Genomic DNA, 20,753 nt, shown 5'->3' on the forward strand with positions numbered 1-20,753 from the left:
AGATATCTGAACCCAGGGAGCAGAAGGCTGTCCATCAATTTTCATGGAACTGTGTCCATCCCCCAGTCACTTAGCAGAGGGAGGTGACTCTGGAACGATAACCATAGAAATATAAACTAGCAGAGGAAAATCTGCATTTTGTGAAACCCTTTTGTTTTATAATTGAGCAAAGTCCAGAAAGGCGAGGTGCCTCCCCCAGCGTCACATATCCAGGGTGGGAAACCGACATCCTTGGCCATGTTTTAGGGCCTTGGAACAAAGGGAATTTTCCCCATCTCCATTGAAATAGCGTTTTACTCTGCTGTGGGGGGAGAAAAGCTGGATCCCAGCTTTATCAAGCATTATGAAGCGAATTGGGAGCTATAAACGGCACTTTTACAGGTGATCATAATTACTCCCCTCTCTTTGATGGAGCACAAAGGGGGTTCCCCACGTAGCACTCCCACAAGATCTTGGCACAAAAGGGATGAAGAGAGTACAGCTTTGGTTCCTGGCTGGCGGTTGAAAGCTCTCATTTGGGAGTAGGATTTATTAAATATTGTAATCAGTTCAATGTCGACTGTTGAAACATTTGCTTTAATGGGCTTGTTAAATTTAGATTACGTTCAAAAGAAAAAGAGAGTGAGAGAGAGAAAGAAGACATTTCCCTGTCTCTGAACTCTTGGGCTGCCACTTCATGATTGGGAACGTGTTAAAGAAACAGCTCCCAGCCGCGATAATTACCCCGATTGTGGGAGAACGAGGATGACATTTCCAGATGATTCAAGAGGGCATTTTGTTCTGTAAACACACTTTTCTGATCAGAGGCTGTTTTTACTTTGGAAGGAGCAACGTGAACTCTTCTTCCTTCCTTCTTTTCTTCCTTCTTTTCTTTATATCCTGAATAAGATTTTAAATTGATTTTAATTATATGGGTAACATATTAATAGCTAACATTTATTGGTAGCTTACTATGGGATAAGCACCTTTCTAAGTATTTTGTTTGCATAAAATACTTTAAATGTCCTCAATGCCCTGTGAGGCAGATATTGTTATTATCCCATGTTACAGATGAGGAAAATGGGGCACAGAGAGGTTAGCCAATGTGCCTAAGGTCACACAGCTAGTAAGTGGCAAAGGCAGGATTCAAATAGTCACATTTGGATAAGACAACGCCCCTAGTTAACTGCTTTGGTACCTGCACATATATTCATTCTCCCAGGAGGTTAATGCTTGTTCATATAAAGGTAACGTCTCCTTTGATCACCAACCCAACCCCTGTTTCTTGTTCCCATACCCAAAGTTAGTGGTTACCATCAACTTGGGAAGTATCCATTACATGCACAAAAATAAATAGAATCTCTCTGTGTCTTAATGTTATCATTCTTTTTTTAAATTAAAAATAATTTTTAATGGAAGTACAGTCAACTACAATGTGTCAGTATCTGGCGTACAGCACAATCTCCCAGTCATGCATATACATATGTATATTCATTTTCATACTCTTTTTCATTAAAGGTTAGATTCTGTATCATTCTTGAACCTTTTATTTTTGCTCAGAAATATTCCATTTCGTAGCTCTATACTATTTGATTGTATTTTATTTAGCTATTCCCCTCCTAATGGATGTCAAGTTGTTCCTAACTGTTCAGTAGAGTAAGTAGTGCTACAGGATGTATGCAGTGTATCTCTAGGGCAGATGGCAATCATGGAGTCATTTAGATCATGTTTCTTTTTAAATATATTTCTTTTTTAGTTTTTTTGGGGGGGAGTATTAGATTTATCTATTCAATTATTTCTTTATGAAGGTCCTGGGGATTGAACCTAGGACCTCGTGCCTGCTAAGAATGCCCTCTACCACTGAGCTATACCCTCCACCCTCCACCCACCCCTATCATGTTTGGTTTTAACAGATACTGCCAACCTTCCTTACAGCAGTATTTGAAAGTCACTGTTTCTTGATCGCCTCACCACCATTTTTCGTAATTAAATGTTAAAAAGAAAAAGTGCTTGCCAACCTCTGGGTAAAAATATGAGTGCATCTCCATAAACTGCTCCAACAGTTACCCACCTCAATCGTGTTGCCTTGTGCCCCTGCAGTCTTCATTTCCACCCAGCCGAGCCTACTGAAAGCCAAGTCTAGCTTTTTTTTTTTTTTTTGTCTTCTTTCGGTTCTCAGGAAAATGTAGCAAAAATGGGATGCCAAGCCTTCTTCTCTATGGTGAGGCCTAGAAATCAGGAGGCAAGGTGTAGCTGCTGAGATTTGCAGGATCTGGGGCTCCCTTCCCCCAAGATGAAAGCTACGTGCTTATTTAGAAGCCAAATCAAAACCTTTGTCTCTGGTTTATTCAATCATTCCAATATCCAGTCCTTAAATCAACAATGACTAAGGAGAGATTTCTATATGTAGGCACCTTTGAGGGTACTGGGGGCCCAAGGATGTGATGAATGCTGTCCCCATCCACACAGGGCTTCATATATCTGTGATGGCCCAGTTTACAGGCTCAGCTGTCCACATTGGCCTTTGCTATTTTATATTAACTATTGCCCACCTACTTCCCCAGAACTTCACCTTGAATTCTAGATCATATGTTGGGGCCCTGCTGCTTTGCAAAGCACCGAGTTCCCAGGTCTAAAGCTTGGCTACTGTCTCTCCCCTTCATATCTGCTGTGAGAATTCTCCAGGATATATGAGAATATTTGGGAAAAACTCAAGTGTGGATTAACTATCTTTGTGCCAAGCCTGTTTAAATAATTCAGGATAGATGGGTCCTAAACCCCGAAATAAAATATACATCCTTTCTATTAGAAGACAATTCTTTTTTAAAAAAAATCTCTTTATTGAGGAAATCTTGTCATTTGCAACAATATGAATTAATTTGGAGGACATTATGTTAAGTGAAATAAGCCAGACACAGAAGGACAAATACTATATGGTACCACTTAATATGATAAATATAAAATAGACTCATAGGAGCAGAGAGGAAAATGGTGGTTGCCAGGAGCTGGGTAGAGGGAGAAATGGGGAGATATTAGTCAAAGAAGTCAAGTCTTCATGAGTTTCTTGCCTTTCTGAATATCTTGAGAGCGAAGGGACTGACTTTGTTCTGGGCCGTCTTTTCAAAGATGCTTGTGACCAGCCTTGGAAGATAGCGAGAGTGTCTCCCTCTAGAGGAGAGAACAGGTTTGCTTTCAGCAGGCATGCCTACTGCTTGTTATAAAAGAGTCAGACTCCCTAAGCTCAGGGCTCCTTGCCTGCAATGCATCCACTGCGTGTGCAAATGTCATCTTGTTCTCTTTGCATCTCCCGTGGAAATTTGGGCTCAGGGAACCATCATGTATGCTGATGTTCCGGCTACTGGTATCGCTATGAGTAATAAACTTTTCTTCATCTCTAGCCAAAGTGTCTTTGTTTTCTACCAGTATCCATGAAACCACAGCAGCCTAAATTGTTAGCTTGCAAATAGGGAAATATCTTAGGTATTTCACATTTATTTATACATTTGTTTATCCATTCAGTAAAATAATTGTTGAGTATCTGCTATGTGTCAGATGCTAGGGATACAGAGATGAACCAGATAATCAGGACCTTGCTTTCATACAGCTTCAATCTAGTGAAGAAAGGATGTAAAATAAAAGACTTCATAGGTCATGAAATGTGCTAGGAAGGGGATACACAAAGTGCAATATTGAACACTAACAAGTGTACTAGGATAAGGTGGTGAGAGAATTCTTGTCTATAGAGTTGACCACATAGGTGAGAAGTGAGAGATGAGGTGGTGCCAGTCATTCAAATACTCAAGGAAACCCAAGTAGAAAGGCATTGAGGTAGGACAGAGATGCATGCCTTCCATGAGCTGACAGGTGACCAGAGTGACCACCGTGAGGATGGCAAGAGAGAAAAAGACATGATGTGAAGTCAGAGAAGTAGCAGAAAGAGCAGAAAATACAAGCCCTTGAGGTCACAGTATGGAGGTTATATTTTATTCAAAGTGAAAATGAAAATCATGGAAGAGTTAGACTAGCATGGAGTAGGGAGGGGTTGGATCTAATTTATATCTTATAACAGTTTCGGTGTCAGCCAGGTAAAGAAAGGAATAAAAGTGCTTCTTCCAGGACATGGTGTCTGGATTACCCATTGCCTTCTCTGGACCTGATCTCAACTTCCCCTTATCCCATCCTCCTGCCCCGTGATTGCATCTCTGACCGATTTCCACTCACTCTCTCATTATTTATTCTCACTGCTCCTATGTTGCTGAGCAACTCATAGTGCCTCTTGCCTCAGTGCACAGGGGACAATGGTTTTTCAGATGAGGGCTTAAGAAGGGCAAAGAGTGAATCCAAAACCAGAGATGTGGGCAAACCTTCAGAATGGGCCATTGTTCAGTTGGGAACAGAAAAGTATTTGCAATGGGCAGGAAGAGAAAATATACCTTTTGTCAAGGAGTCATCACAAGACTATCCATGAAAACACTAGCCCAAAGCATTAACATCGACATCACAGACATATTTCACAGAACAAGACAGTGGGACATACTGAATACAGAATGGGACACACTGAATGTCTATCAAGAAAAGAAATGGCAGCTAAACAGCAGCACATGTATATTATTATGGGACATTCTGCAACTAAAGGAGAACTTGCAAAGAAACACATTTTGTATGATCTTTTTAAAGCAAAAGCTGATGATTTTCAAAGTAACTATGCGTTTATATGTCTGCATTCATATACTCAAGGACACTGGGGTGGAAGATCACCTTAAATGCTGTTGGGAATGCGGTCCTCAACTCTAGCTGAATATTAGAATCAACTGGGGGAAATTTCCCCCATAGCAACCATGAAGTTTAATTAAATATTTTAAGTGAATTGAGGAATTGCATATTTTAAATGAACTTTTAATTCTGGGATACTTTTAGATTGTACAGAAAGCTTTCTGCAAAGATAGTATGGACTATCCTGTGTCTCCTTCATGGTTTTCCTTATTGTTCATGTCTTGAAAACGGTAGTATATTTGTCAAAGCTAAGGAATCAACATTAGTCCATTAGTATTAACTAACTCCAGACTTTATTTGTATTTTACCAGTTTTTTTTTTCCACTAATGTCCTTTGGCTGTTCCAGGATCCAATTCAGGACACCACGTTGCTCTTAGTCATTATGGCTCCTTTGTCTTCTCTGATCTATGTCTGTCTCTCAGTCTTTCTTTATTTCTCCTGATCTTGACAGTTTTGAAGAATTCTGGTCAGGTATTTTTTTGGATGTCCTTCCATTTGGGTTTGGTGTTTTTCTACGATTAGAATGAGGCTATGGACTTTGGGGAATAATGTCAGAGGTGATGTGTTGTGTCCCCCCAACCCGCATCATCTTGGGAGCATATGCCACCAATGGTCACTGGTGATGGTAACTTTGATCACTTGGTTAAGGTGGTGTCGACCAGGGCCCTCCACCGCTAGGTTTCTATTTTTCACTTTTTATACTCCATTTCTTGAGAGCGAGTCACTAAGTCTACCCTCAGTTAGATGAGGGGAGATTTAAATTCCACCTCCTGGATCAGTGGAAACACATATCTTTGGAATTACTCTGTGAGGAGGATTTGCCTCTTCGCTCCCATTTATTTGTAGACTCCATCACTTATTTGTATCAATATGGACTTGTGTGTATTTGTTTTATACTTTAGGTTATAATATAATGCCATATTAATGTGTTCCTCAAATTGTTCTAGCCCTGGCCCCTGGAAGTTCTTTCAGGTTGGCTTGTGTGTCCCTTTGGCGTGTCCCTATCCTTGTTTTTTGAGCACCTCCTTACTTCCTGGAACTATGAGGTATTACAATCTCACCTTGTATATTCCTGTCCCAAACTTAGAATCAGTCGCTTCTCTAAGACAGATGATATTTAGAAACAAAGGTCTGGGCAGGATCGTCTCATTGTAACAGAGGTGTCACTGTTTCTGGGGCCTCTAAGCAGACAGAAGTAGGACATATATATATACAACCCAGGTATACACATATATCCATAATCAATATAATCATGTATCTATAATCGTATAATCATATGTACACATATATTTATAATCATATATAATCATATATACATATATCTATAATCATATGTAATAATCATATATGTACATATATCTATAATCACATATAATCATATATAGTCCCTGATTGAGAATCACTGCTTTAGTGGGAATAAACATTGCTGTCCTTCTTAATAACTGATAAAATGTTACCAGTTATACAAGGTATATATAATAATTATGTGCAGTATATAATTATATATATATGTATAATTTTAAAAAAATTAAATCCAAATTCATACTAATGTTTGACTCTAGTCAAATACCTCAGGGTTCATCCTTCCCTTTCTTTCTTGCTTATTTATAATTTCTTTCACTGATAGTGAGCAATCTGGCTCCCATTATCTCCCATTCATGTGCTTATTTGTTCAACTCTAGTGTAGATGAAAGTACTTTGACAACTGGTAACCAGATCCCTGTGAAAGACAAACTTACAAAACAGAGTTCAGTGTTCATGTAAATTTCTTCTTGTAGTTAGCCTTACAGTTTCTGGTCAAAATACCATTTTCCAAAGTTACTAACAACTACATTCATTTTTCAGCTCCTGGAAGGCTCCTGATGCCTGTGGCTTAATCCAGACCACTCCAGTATCCTTGGGGGTGGATTTCTGGCATTACGTTTTTAATAGATCCTCATATGGTTCTAATATATAGCAAGTGTTAAGAACCATTGATTCAGAAATTGAAAACAAAGAGAGATTTAAGTGTTTCTTCATGTTCTTTCTTTGCTAGTTAATAAGAATATAAACCCTTTTTGTAATTTAAAACAAAATAAGAAAACATCTTTTTAAAAATAAGATGAGTATAGCAGTCACAGAAATCAGGCTCTATACCTGATACTTCCTGTTAATAGCTGTGTGACACCAGGAAAGTCATTGAAACATTCTGAGCCTCAGTCTCCTTATCTTTAGAGTCAGTCTAATGGCATTTATCTTACCTTCCTTAACAAGGCTGCACCACAGACCAGCTGAGACTATGTATGTGAACACATTTTGATGACCTTAAAGATCTAGTCAAATGGAAGGAATTGTTATTTCTAAGTCATCAACTGATGAGTTGTTTTTGAGATCCTTGAGAGCTAAAGGTTACTTTGTTACCTGCACGACTGGTGCAGTCATTACACACACCAATTAGCCTCATGGATTTGGGGGGGATTGGCCAAGAGAGAAGAATGGAACGGGTAAAGACAAAAGACACAAACCATGAAAGATAGCCAACCAAAAGCATAAGAATCAGAGAAAGCAGCTAGTATCCTGATTTGCCTTGGTTTCTGGAGAGCTTTCTCAGTCTATTTACAGTCAACACACCTCGCTACATGACAAAGCTACTAAATATTTAATATTATTTTCAGCAATCTCTAATAGTGCACTGGGATTCTCTAATTTGGTAGAAAGTGATAACAAATTTGGATATTGAACCTCTCCTATGCTGATTCAACCGTGATTAGTCTAGGTGAAAGATTGCAAACATAATCAGACCTCTATCTACTGAGGGTTCTCAAACTCTGCACTCTTGTAATTTGGGGCTAAATAGCTCTGTGTTTGAAGGCTTTCAAGCACAGGATAGAATATTTAGCAACATTCTTAGCAGCCCTCATCCACTACATGCCAGCAGCACTCCCCCACCCCTACGTGACAGCCCACAATGTCTCCAGACATTGTCAAATGTCTCTTAGGGGCAGAACAGCCCTTGACTGAGAACAACTGCTCTAGTGGGAATGAACTTTGTTGTCCTTAATAACTGATAACATGTTACATGCTAGCTTTATTATTTGAAAAAATCCTAATTAATCTTTTAAAAAAATACCAAAAATTTGTATTCCTTACAGTCACTGGATGACCACGAAAGTGTCTGACAATGAGGTCAGGTGAGGAGATACAGTTCTAGGGAGAGTGCTCTGAACATTACAAATATTCCAATGATGAGTAAAGGAAATCATCTCTTATTACATAAGACAGCTACCTTCACAAACCACACACTTGTTTGCCTTCCAATGCCTTATTAAGTGATGAAAAATAGCCAACAGGGGGTGGACTTTTCTGTTAACATATCAGCTTTTATGTATATTTGAGGTTTCAGGTCAGTTTCCATATTCTTGCAGAGTACACCTGAGTCACCTTCTAAATACTAACAACTTCAGTGAACTCTCTTTTGATTTCAAGGAAAGTGCACTCAACCCAAACTTGCTTGTGCAAAATCCAAATTGACTCACATTATAGAAAATCAATGGAGGATGTCTTCAGGCATAGCTGGATCCAGGTGCTAAGCAAGGTTTGTCTTCACTGAAATTTCAGTTTTATCGTTGTGTTGGTTTTGCTCTCAAGCTCAATGACCCAAGCTCTCTCTCAGAAAGCAAGATAAATACAGCTTCTCTTCATGTGCAATCAGGTTCAGTCTCAATGGGAAAAGAGGACTTGCTTCTCGCCCAGATACAAAAGACTCTTTATCTTTGTTTTGTTTTACTCTATTTGGGTCACAAGCATACTGATATGCACATTCTTGAACCAATCCATGGGCCAGGGGTATGGGACACATTGATTGACCTAGGTCTATTTTATGTGCTGTGGTGTGATGATTAATTTCATGTGTCACCTTGACTGGTCTTTGTTTCTCAGTGTGCCTGTGAGAATGCTTCCTGATGAGATTTCCATTTGAATCAGTGGATTCAGTAAAGTAGACGGCCCTCCCTAATGTGAGTGGGCATTATCCAATTCATTGAGGCTTGAAAGGAACACAAGATGGAGAAAGGAGAAATCACCCCTTTTCCTACCTCATTGCTTGAGGGAACATCAATTGTCAACTTTTCCTGCCCTCAGACTGGGATTTGCACCATCAGCTACCTGGTTCTCAGGCTTTCAGACTCAGACTGAAATTATATCACTGGCTTTCTTGGGTCTCCATCTTGCAAATGGTAGATCATGGAAATTCCCAGCCTCTATGATCACATGGGCCAATTCCTCAGAATAAATCTCTATCTCTCCATTTCTCTCTTTCTCTATCTCTGCCTATCTGTGTGTCTCTCTCCCTCTCTGTTTCTCTGAAAATGCAGGTAGCAATTCCTGGGGCTGGGTCAGAAAGTGGGAGAGGAGAAAAATCCTCAAGTGAAAACAAAAACTAGAAGTATGTGAGTTTCTGAGGAGGCAAACAACAGGAGTCAACTTTCAATAGCCTTCTTCCTATCATACAGTATAGAAAAATTCTTAAAGGCTGAATAGTGGGATAACTTGCCCTTTGCAAGCAAAGGAAACAGGTCTCAAGAACCTTGAGGCAAAGCAATGGCTATAGTTAATAGCAGGAACCAAAGACTAACCAAAGTTTAGCTTTTAAGCTTTAAAAGATGCAGTCCAAATTCCCGAGATTCAGCAAGAGGGAAGAGTTCATTCTAGACCCAGAGAAAAGAAAAAAAAAATTCTTTATACATTGCCAGTGTCATTTTGTTTCATTCCTAGTGCTTATTTTTGAGCAAACCTTACTTTGATCAAAAGAAGACCTGTGATGCTTGCTAAAAATATAGATTCTCAGGTTAACCTCCCATTGATTATAATTCACAGGAACTGCCTAGGGTACGGCCAAGGAACCTGCCTTTCTTATAGCAGGCAAGTTGCACATCCCAGATCAGTTAGAGAAGAAACTCTGGGGGTGGCACCTGGGGATCATTTTGTTTTAAAGTTCTCAGCTAATTCCAATGTGGAGCCAAGTTTGAGAACCAATGCAATTTATGGTAGATCATTGGTTCTGGACAACTTGATATAAATACAGAAGCCCAGGACATATTCTACGTGGACAGACCTGAGCTTCTCTTTCTTGGCATTCTAAGTGATTCTTATCAAAGTTTGAAAAACCTTGTCGCAGAGACTTACTACTCAAAGCGTGGTTCCCGACAATTAGCATCTACATCACCTGGGAGCTTCTTAGAAATGCAGCATCTCAGGTCCCACCCCAGACCTACTGAATCCTTTTTAACAATAATTCCCAATAATTTTCATATTAAAGTTAAAGATTTTCTGCAATAGCTGTGTTTTTCTCATCCCCAGTAGCGACTTAAGCTCATCTGGGGAGATCCTATGAAATATTGATGTCCAAGCCCTATTCCAAAATATTTTGATGAATTGGGTAGACTCTTGGGTAGGATCTCTTTATTGGTAATTTTTAAAAAAAAGTCCCTGGGTGATTCCAACGTCCAGCCAAGGACTGAGAACCTATGTTACAGGAGAGAGAGTTTGTTATCAGGTGGGCTCAGGTTACGTTTCAGCTGCAGCATTGATTAGCTGTATGACTTTGGGTAAGTTATTGAACTCCATAGCTTTCACTGCCTAATCTGTAGAATAGACGTATGTCCAAAATACTATTTCTAGGCAAAGGATGCAAATGGAGCTGCTGGTGTATCCCTTACCTTGAGTATTAGGTTCTAGGAAGGACTGTTCTGCATGTTGAAGTTGAAAAAAACACCTGCAGCCAAATGGAGCAATCCAAATGGCAATCCAAAGCTAACACCTATTTTTTCTTAAGTAAAACCCTGGTAAAAAGGATTACACTTTCTACCCTGGGTCCTGTTTTCTCCTAAGTTCAATAAACACAGGTTTCTAAAGGAGTGCCTAGATAGACTGTTTCCTTCCCCACACCCTGCAGCTGCTTAAACACCAACTTTCCCACTAGGAGGTAGATCAGACGGTGCTTTCTGCAACAGCGGGCTTGGCTGCCAGTTTAGAAGGAAATACTATCTTTCCATGAACTCTTTCTGAGCCTTTTTTCTCATTAGGTGCGCACAGTGATGAGGCCAACCGGAGCAGCCTAATAGGCAAGGGAAACTCTCGGCTTTCAAGCTGGATTGTCAATAGGCAAGTTTGATACATTGGCTGCATTTCTCACCTAATCAGCAGCCAGCTGTCTCTCCGTTGAGTTCCCTTGGGGCATCAGAGCAAGCTATGTTTCACAATCTAACAGCTTAAATCAGCTCCGATATCAAGGAGCAGAGGCCTGAAGAAAAAAATAATCTTGCAGGAAGCTTGTATATGCAGAGAGGAGCACTTCTGATGACGGCAAGTGAGTTTGCACACTATCTGCTGTTTGCCTGAAACCAGACATGAGCCTCTGTGGCAGTGCCAGTGTGACATTCAGGAGAACAGGTGCATCTAAATTCAAATTAAATCTTCAGGTCGCTCAGCATTCAGTTATTTTATTGGAGAACTTTAGCCAAAAGCATAGCAGAACACAGAACATTAGCCTGTTGGTGTGTGCCTTGGTCATGCTTCCGTCTTGGTCAAATGTGATCATCCATCTTGAAGACGCTCTGATTTTTGGCTATATCTGATGTAGGCACAGAAAGGGGCATGTCAAATATTTCTGTATTAGTAAGGATGCTTTCAGGTGCAATTTGCTGAAACCTAAACAAATTGGATTAAATATGGACAGAATTTTATGGGTTCATGTAAAAAATGTCTAAGGTCATTAAGGTTTCAGACACTGTTTGATCATGATTCTTCTTCAATTTCTGTCATCCTCCAGGCTTGCCCTCCTGACTTTGCCCTCATGGTAGCCAAAGAGCTGAAGCAGGTCTAGAGTTCATATCAGAGCCTGGGAGAGCGCCTTTTTCCCAACCATAGAAAGTTCTGAGCTTCACTCTGATCAGTATAACTTAGTTTGTTTGCCTGACACCAAGGCAACCATGTCCAAGGGGAATGACATTGTGCTGATTAACCTGAGAGTAGATTCAATCCCACTCAAACTACATAGCTACTTCTTAAAAAGATAAATGGATATTAGGGAGGAAGCCCACAGTTCCTATGTAGTTCCTTTCTCTCCAGGCCTTAATAGATTTTCTTTTTTAATTAGAGAGAACTTGAGCAGGTACAAACTAGATTCCAATAGTGGTTTAATGTTGGCTTTGCCAGTATGTAGGATCTCTTCTCAAAGTGAGTTGCATGAAAATCCAGATAAATTTCTTAGGATTATCTCAGGGTGACATAAAGCTATTTTAAAGGGTGGGAGGTTTGGTCTTCTAGTCATTGGATGCGTTCTCACAGAGTTGAGGAAAGAGAGAGAAAGGAAAGAGAGAGAATGTATGTCTGAAAGGAGGCAAGGGCTTAGATTTCTTTATTCACTGAGTATATTAGCTCCTGGCTCATGATTTTTCTTCCTACCCCGACTTTTCTCATCTTTCTTGGTGGCCAAAAAAAGTTCATGAGACTAAGTCATTAGGTTCCTTGACCTACTCTCCTCCAATCACCTTTTATTCTACTCCACTTCCATCACCCATTCCAGTGTTCATAGCCTGGACTTTACACCACCAGTAATCTGCAGATCTAAAATATATTTAAAACAACTCGGTCTTAAAGCCATCACTTAATATTCCTGCTCACCTATGCCAGAATCCTCAACACAGCAACTCTTCCTTCTTTACAATCTCTGGTCCATTAGCCACATCGTCTTTCCACCATTTATCAGTCTTCTCCCATCTTCACTTATCTCCTTATCCAACTTAGATTTCATGACCATTTTTGATAATTACTCCCTTGAAAACATTGCAAGTGTCTTCTCTCTCTCTTCTTTCATCTTGTTCAACAATTAAATTCCTCTAACTAGCTAAACTTCACTGAGGAAAAATCAAACAGGCAGACCAACCAGTTTCACTTAAAATTCATGACCACACACCTCCCATGGATGCTCAGTGCTGCTCTCCCATCCTAAGCATTTCTCCCATAAGACCACTTCCTATCCTCCAGAGGACTGTTTCATCACGTCTCCTCTGTCTCCAGACCTTTTGTTCTCACTCTCCATGCCTCCTATTCTCTTATGATCCTATGTTTTGGGAAAATAGAAGTCAATGGAGGAAGTTTTTCATTACTTCACCACAAATCTACTCATACCTGTTTTCTCTTCTTAGATTTTCCTCCTGTTAAAATGGAGGAAATAGAAACGAAGAGAGGAATGGGAAGTTTAATGTTCATTGGGTACAGAGTTTCAGTTTGGGATAATAAAAAAATTTCTGGAGAAGGATAGTAGTAATGGTTACATAATAATGTGAGTGCACTTAATACACTGACCTGTATACTTTAAAATCATTTAAATGGTAAGTTTTCTGCCCTCTATATTTTATCATAATAAAGATATTTGTTAATTACAAAGGGATGAGATGTCAAGAACTGGAGCAGAAAGTCAACAACAACAACAACAACAAAAGACTTCCTGCAGTCTCTTAGGCCTAGGAAAATTAAAATTGGGGGTTTAAGTTATGAAAGAAGCCAGAAATTGAGAAGCCAAGTTGCCAGTGAGAAGTAAGCCTGAAATTCTATGGTACTTTTTCCCCAAAGGAATCCGCCAATTCGTAAGCATCACAGAAGATTAAGAAACTGAATATTTCTGTTAAGGGGCTTAGAATCTAAGCAAAGCTTTTGTTTTCAGGGCCCTGAAAACACTGGGGGTTTAGTAGATACTCCTGAAGGGCTATACCCTGGGATTAAAGGTGCACTAGATATAGGACCTTACGTCATCTGAAACCCAGCCTTAAATTACCTCAATACCTGATTCGATTAAGGTATCTATCTTAATCTGTCTTATAGCAACTAAAATAAACATTCTGGAGGAAAATAACACCATTCACAGACTCTCATTTTTTTATGTGTGATGTCCAGCATTCAATCAAAAATTACTAAACATATAAAGAAATGGAACCAAGAGGAACTATAACAGAAACAGACCTACAGACGACTCAGATATTGGACTTATGGGACATAGACTTTAAAATAACTCTGATCAATATGTTTAATTGAATAGATGAGAAAGTGTAGAATTTTAGCAGAGAATTGAAATATATATTTTTAAAAGCAGCAAATCAAAAATTGAAAAATAAGAAAAAAATAAAGTTTAAGAATTCAGTGGATAGGTTTAATAACAGATTAGAACCAAATGAAGCAAAAAGTCATTGAACTGAAAAGCAGGACTTTATAAAAAAAAAATACAGACTATAAAAAGAAGAAAGAAAAAGACTCCAAGTAAGGAAAAGAGCTTAAGAGATATATTGGACAAAATGAAATGATTTAACATTTGTGTAATTGGAATCTCATAAAGAGAGGAAAAAAGAGACAGAGAGAGAATGAAACACAAAGAGTGAAAGTAGATTTTTTTCCAAAATAGGTGAAAACTATAGACTCAGGAATCACTACAAACTCCAAGCAGGATAACAAACAAAAAAACCAAACCCATATAAGCACATTGCAGGAAATCGCTGAAAATGAAATACAAAGAAAAAAAATTGTAAAAGCAGCTAGAAGAGGGTGGAGGGTGGGGTATGTTACATCAAAAAGAATAACAATAAAATTGATGATCCAATTCCCAACTGAAATGATGGAATCCAGAAGCAAATGCAGTGATTTATTCTGAGTGCTGAAAGGAAAGAATTATAATCTTTGTGAAAATAGCCTTTCAAAAATGAAGGTGAAATGAAGATATTATCAAGCAAACAAATCCTGGAAATTCCCTTCTAGAACAGATCACACCAGAGACTGGAGGGTGTACAGGGAAGACATCTTGTTCTGCTCTGGTTTCCAAAGCAAAATATCACAGACTGAATGGTTTAAACAACAGAAATGTAGTTCTCACATTTCTGAAAGCTGGCAAGTTCAAGACTAGGGAGCCAGAATGGTTGCATTCTAGTAAGCCCTCCTCCTAGCTTGTAGGTGACTATCTTCTCCTTGTTTCCTCGTGTAGCAGAGAAAGAAGCTAGCCCTCTTCTGTCTCTTCATATAAGGGCATAAAGCTTATCATGAAGACTCCATTCTCATGACCTAATTACATCCGAAAGGCCTCATCTCCAAGCCCCATAACTTTGGGGACTGGGGCTTCAGCATATGAATTTTGGGGAGACACAAACATACAGTCTATAACAGATGGCTTCTGAAATGCTGGTAGTGTTCTGTTTTATGATTTGAGTAGTCATAACATAGGTGTGTTCACTCTGTGTAAAATGTTTGATCTGCACATCTATGATTTATGCTCTCTTCTTTATATGTTATATTTTACCAAAAATATTTAATTTTAAACCCATGACCCCTTTCCTGTAACATCTTATTTTTCTGCTTAATGGTACAACTTCTTGAAAAATTCATCTATTCTTGATAGATCCACTTCCTCCACATCTCATTTTCTTTTCATTTTATTTCAATACACTTTCTTTTTCACAGCTTCATTAACATGACTCAAAATCATCTATACCCTCCTCCCTACTATGTTGCCGGATCCAGGGGTCTCCATCTTACTTTGCATTTCAGGACAATTTAACATAGCTTTCCTCCTTCTTGAGACTTCTTCCTCTCTGGGTTGTTAGAACACCACATTCTTCTGGTTTTCCTCCAGTCTCACTGGCTGCTTCATTTTCTTTCCAGATTCCTTTGTGCATTCACAAACTCCTCTGCTCAACCTCTAAATGTTAGGGCACATCAGAAACCTGTCCAGATACTCAGGCCATTTCTAATCCACACTCTCTTCTACCTTCATGTATCCAATTCAGACTTGAAACTTGAGTTCCAGACAGGTGTGGTTAATTTTCAATATTAGGAGACAGCACGCTTTTCCTATAAAAGGCCAAATAGTAAATATTTTCAACTTTTCAGGTCATATGGTTTTTGTCACAAAGACTCAACTCTGTCATTGTAGCATGAAAGCAGCCAGGGACTGTACATAAATGAATGGATGTGACTGTGTTCCAAGAAAACTTTATCTACCAAAACAAGCGGCAGGCAAGATTTGGCTCGGTGTCTATATGTAGTTCACTATCTACAGGATATTCATTCTTGAATCTCTAATACATGTTTTGATATTAACAAGCTTGAACAATTCATCCTTATGTTGGTAAATTTTATGTGTTAACCTGACTAGGCAATAGGACCCAGGTATTTAATCAAACATCATTCTAGACATTTCTGTGAAAATATTTTTAGATGGAATTAACATTTGAATCAGTAGACTTTAAAAAAAGCAAAGAACCCTCCATAATGTGAGTGGAGGGTTTCAATCAGTTGAAAACCTTAATGGATAAAAGACTAACCTCCCATGAAGAGAAGGAAAAGTTTCCAACATGCTTCTGGACTCCAATTGTAACTTTTCCCTGGATCTTCAGCCTGCTTATCTACCCTGCAGATTTTGGACTTGCCAGCCTGCACAATTGTGTGAGTGAGATAATTCCTTAAAAATGCTCTCTTTCTCTCTTGTGCCCTCTCACTCTCTCCCTGGCTTTCTCTTTGTCCCTCTATCTATCTATCTATCTATCTATCTATCTATCTATCCATCGTATCCATCCTTTTCTCCATCTCCACCATCATCATGATTCAGATCACCATTATCTCCCACCTATATAACATGGATAGCTAATTGATAATTTTCCCTTCAGCCCCTCCTTCTTAGAGAAGTCAGGATGATGTTTGTAAAGATAAGATCATATCTCTCTCCTGCTTGAAATAAATATTCAAAATAAAACTCTACTGCCCTACCACGGTCTGCTAGAGCATGCAGAAGGAAGATACGAGAAACTGGAGTATATTCAATATTCTAAGTGAGGCAGCTATTCTTCCGCTGTAAGTTATACAGCAACAAGGGTCCAGATGTTGCCAAATCCTTTCTCCTCTTTTTAAAAGAAAGGCTAGACTCCCAGGTTTCTTCAGTATTTATAATTTCCCAAACTCCTCATCAGAGTTTTCAAAGCTCTTGTAGGTTTTGCTGTTCTTTCTATCTTTCCAAACTCCTCTTTCCTGCCACACTCTCTGCATTTCACCCTCCAGTCATGGTAATCTAACTCTGATTTTCAATATACATCAGGAAGTTTCCCACCTTCAAGTCTTTGCATCTGCTGCTCCTTCTGCTCACGCTTCCCTCTGCCTCCCACCTCTTTCTCCCCCTGGCTGAGATGGCAGCATCTACTCACTCCAAGAAGGCTTCTTTGATATCACCTTAAGCCAAGGTTGTTGCCCCTCCATGGGAATACATGCTTCCCCACAATAGCTAGTACTTGTCAAACTTCGCTGCAACTCTCTGCTAGTAGACTGTGTACTAACAGCTCAAGTACATGGATAGCATCTTTGATTCCTTCTTGGTCAGTACAGGAATAGCCATGAAAGTGCCTGAGCCCTACTTTCAGGCTTTGGCGGGTTTACGCCATAGATTTCTCCAGGGACTCCATCGCTGTCCAAGGTGCTGACTTCTTTGCCCTGCCTGCCTCTAGTCAGGGCTAGAGTCTAATCTTTTGCTCCTATTCCCAGAACCGAGTCACCAGGTGGGGCTACCTGCTCACTTAAGCCTCTGTATTACTAGGGCCTGCCACAATCTCCAATGGCTAGAATTAAATTTATGCTTTAATACCAGACTTCAGTTGCTTGCTTGCACCTCTGAGGTCAGTATTTGCAGCCGGATTGAGTTACTCAGTACCTGTTCTGACCTACAGGTAAATCTTCTGCCTGATCCCAGCCAGTGCACTCTCTCCCCATTTCCTGCATAAACTGTGTGCCAATCCTCACACATTTCTCCACTTGTCTTAATATATGATCCCTGTTCTCACCCCTGAGAATGTGCAAGAAATAGTCCCTCATTTCTTTTTCTGTTAAGGGAGGGTCTTTGAATGGAGAAAGTACAAGTTGAAGGCATAGACTTTATTCTCCCTTGAAACTACATTTAAACCCTAGCTTTATCAATGACCAACTATGCAAGTTTGGGCAATGTCTCTGAACCTTAGTTTTCTCATCTATGAAACAGGAACAATAATACACATCTTATGGAGATATTAAGAAAATTGAAGCTAATATGTTTTAAAGCACTTAGAACATAAATTACTTATGTTTAATTAACAGTAAGTAACAGTGTGGCAACAGCCTCACTCACTGTCTGGTCTGAGCTCGGCCTCTCTCTCTCCCTGTAGAGCGTCTCCAAGCCTCTCTGATTCCCTCCTGACAGATGCTTTTGTTGCTAATAAATCCTGCCTGTGATATCACAGTTCATTGCAGCAGCTGGCTCAGAATTGAGACATCAACACATGACTCAGACAGGATGAGAGGAGGAGGAGGAGGAGGCTGAAGACAGAGGTTCCAAATACCTTGGTGACAAGGAACAGAAAAGAAAAAGAACTGGAGATAATAAGACATGGGTGTTTTGCTTTTCTGCCAAGTGGGATGGGTTTAAACTTCTCCCTGTGTTCACCACCCACTCGAAGTTAGGTAATTTGCTTCTGGGAGGGGCAGCCAGTCTGGAATTTGGCAACTGAGAGGGAAAAAAGTTTGCAAGTGAGACCTGCAATGTGATGTCCAGGCTGAAGAAGGAAGAAAGAGAGAAGGAGAATGAAAAAAGGAAGGAAGGAGGGGAGCTTCTCTAACAGGCTTGTCTTGGACATACGTCTAGCATGGTAGAAACCAGCTTCCCAAGACTCGCACAATTTGGAATTAGTTCTATGAAATTTGTTGTTCATAAGAATAAGTGCAATTCCACAGTATAATATTCAAGGTCACTCAAAGTGTGGTCCCTTCTGAACGTTCCTCTTCACCTCCTGCCATCTATTCCCACATGTACAAAGAAAGATACTCGAGTGTTTACTTGGTATCAGTTCTATGCCTGCACTTTTATTTCATCTTCTCAATAACCCTTCAAAGTAGATCCTATTATTGCTCTCATTTTCTAGAAAATAAAACTGAGAATCTGCATTATTAACTTATTTCCTAGCTTCACAGACTTAGTGTGAAGTTCAGCTAGGCAACCTGATAACAGAGACCATGATGACAACCATTCAATTAATATTTTTAAAAGAATGAGTTATATTTGAATGTATGTGGGTGTCACCTAATCTGTGTCAGGCTCTGCCACGGACACCGAGGACACTGAGGTGAACAGCATAGGCGTAGCGAGATTCAGAACTCCTCCAGATCAAACAAGTAGCAAGCAGCAGAACCAGAATCCCAACCCTAACCTTCAATTTTCAAATTTATTTTTCTGTTACACTCAGCTGCTTCCCAATTCACATGTCTTCATATTCAAAGAGGCTATTAACCTACCACATCACCGCCACCTGAGGCCTGCAAAGCAAGCAGACGGAGTTAGCATCTTTGTATATAAGGATCACTGGAGTTGGAACTCATCCATCCCAGGGAAATGCCATCCCCTGTCTTTCAAAGAGAAGACGAATGATTTTGCTCTCCTGCAGGGAGCATGCAGCTGAGATATAATGACCAAGGGACGAATTCTGGTTCTGTGTGATCCTGGCAATATGACTTCCCTTCTGGGGTCCTCATCTGTAAATTGAGGGGGATGAACGAACTGCTTCCAAGGCCCTTTTATCTTTCTTGGAAAGGGATCTACTTATGGTAGTTTCCCCCAAATAGACCTCAAAATTCTTGGAGTCTGGGAGCCCAGTAAAAAGAAATTAGGGAAACAAGATTTGAGTAACTGAAGTATAATAAAAAAAAAAACTCCTTTTATTCTGCCTATCTGTTATTATATGGGATCTCACCCTCAGTTCTAATTAGCTGCAGCATTCTCCTAAATGCTTTAAGATACAGAAACGCAAGCTTTATTAGGAGAGAACACTCATGGACAATTGTGTTGGTGCATTCCTTGGGCTCTGTACAAGAGACACATTCACTTAGGAAAGACAGCCTTGGGTTTCTTTTCTCCATAATCTGGGTATAAGATAGTTAAAAACTTGACCTCAGAAACCAGGAAAGATCTGGGTTTAACTCTTATTCCTTAACCTCTCTTATGCTATTTGTTTCTCTGTAAAATACAGGAGATTACAGTACTTTCCTCCTTGAGTGTGACCCTATGCATCCATGTCAAGCTTAGCTGCAAACCTGACAGGTAGGGAGATGCTCAGCTGATCAAGAATGAGACTCACAAGGCCAGAAATGTGCTTCAACTCTTCAGAGTGTTACCATCCTGGCCTGGGTGGTAGAAGCACAGGGACTTTGTCACCTATAAGTAGTGTCATTTACCACTTTGTATTGGGTACATCCCAACTGCAATGGGAGAGAGAGAGAGTGATGGGGAGCATTTGGAAAGTGTATTCGGGTACAGAGACAGCCAGGCAGTAGGCACTGAGCAAGCCACTGGTTTTCACAGGAATTGCTGACAAGGGTCTCCTTCTCTCTCCCTCCTGCCTGACCCTCCACTTTGATGAGGGCTGGGTTGTTTTTGTAGGAAAATCCTAGCCTTGTGTTAGAAGGCATGCTTCCTCCTGAAAGCGCGAGCAGGGAGCCTGAGGCTAAGGAGTCTGCAACGCAGTGCTGCCCCGCCCCACACCCCAGCTTTGACTCCTTTGTTTATAAGCCCAGAGCTCTAGCAGAGCCAGAACTTGGAGGAGATGCGAGGGACTCTGAGAACCAGCCCACATCACTAATTTATTACCACCCCCCAAACATTATTGAAGAGTATTTAGCAAGCATATTTCCTGAAGGCTGTTCTCCTCGTAAGAAACCCCATTGGTGATTTAATTAAGCTTACATAAATGCTAAATGGGATTCAACCAGAATGGGATATTCTGATTTGTGTGTGTTGAAATACATTCCTTGTTCTGTTCTAATTGAATAGATTGAACACAGACTGTATTTGTTCTTATCCTGCAGCCACTTTCACAGTAGCAATAAATTGGAAATGTTATCTGGCTTGATATGCCAGTTTTTCGAGAAAATCACTCTGCCAGTGATGAGGGAATGGAGGAGCTAAAAACAT

General features: G+C 39.9%; 1 long non-coding RNA gene across 1 annotated transcript; it reads right to left on the minus strand.

The window, feature by feature from the left end:
- Nucleotides 1-617: 617 nt before the first annotated feature.
- Nucleotides 618-17,962, minus strand: LOC140686951 (uncharacterized). Its single transcript, XR_012060955.1, has 3 exons — nucleotides 17,922-17,962; nucleotides 2,051-2,207; nucleotides 618-879 (listed from the first exon to the last, which is right to left on the minus strand). It is a non-coding gene; the product is annotated as an uncharacterized lncRNA (long non-coding RNA).
- Between the last annotated feature and the right edge of the window lie 2,791 nt (nucleotides 17,963-20,753).

Source organism: Vicugna pacos, chromosome 18 (assembly GCF_048564905.1).
Source record: "Vicugna pacos chromosome 18, VicPac4, whole genome shotgun sequence".
In the NCBI taxonomy this organism is placed as follows: Eukaryota; Metazoa; Chordata; class Mammalia; order Artiodactyla; family Camelidae; genus Vicugna; species Vicugna pacos.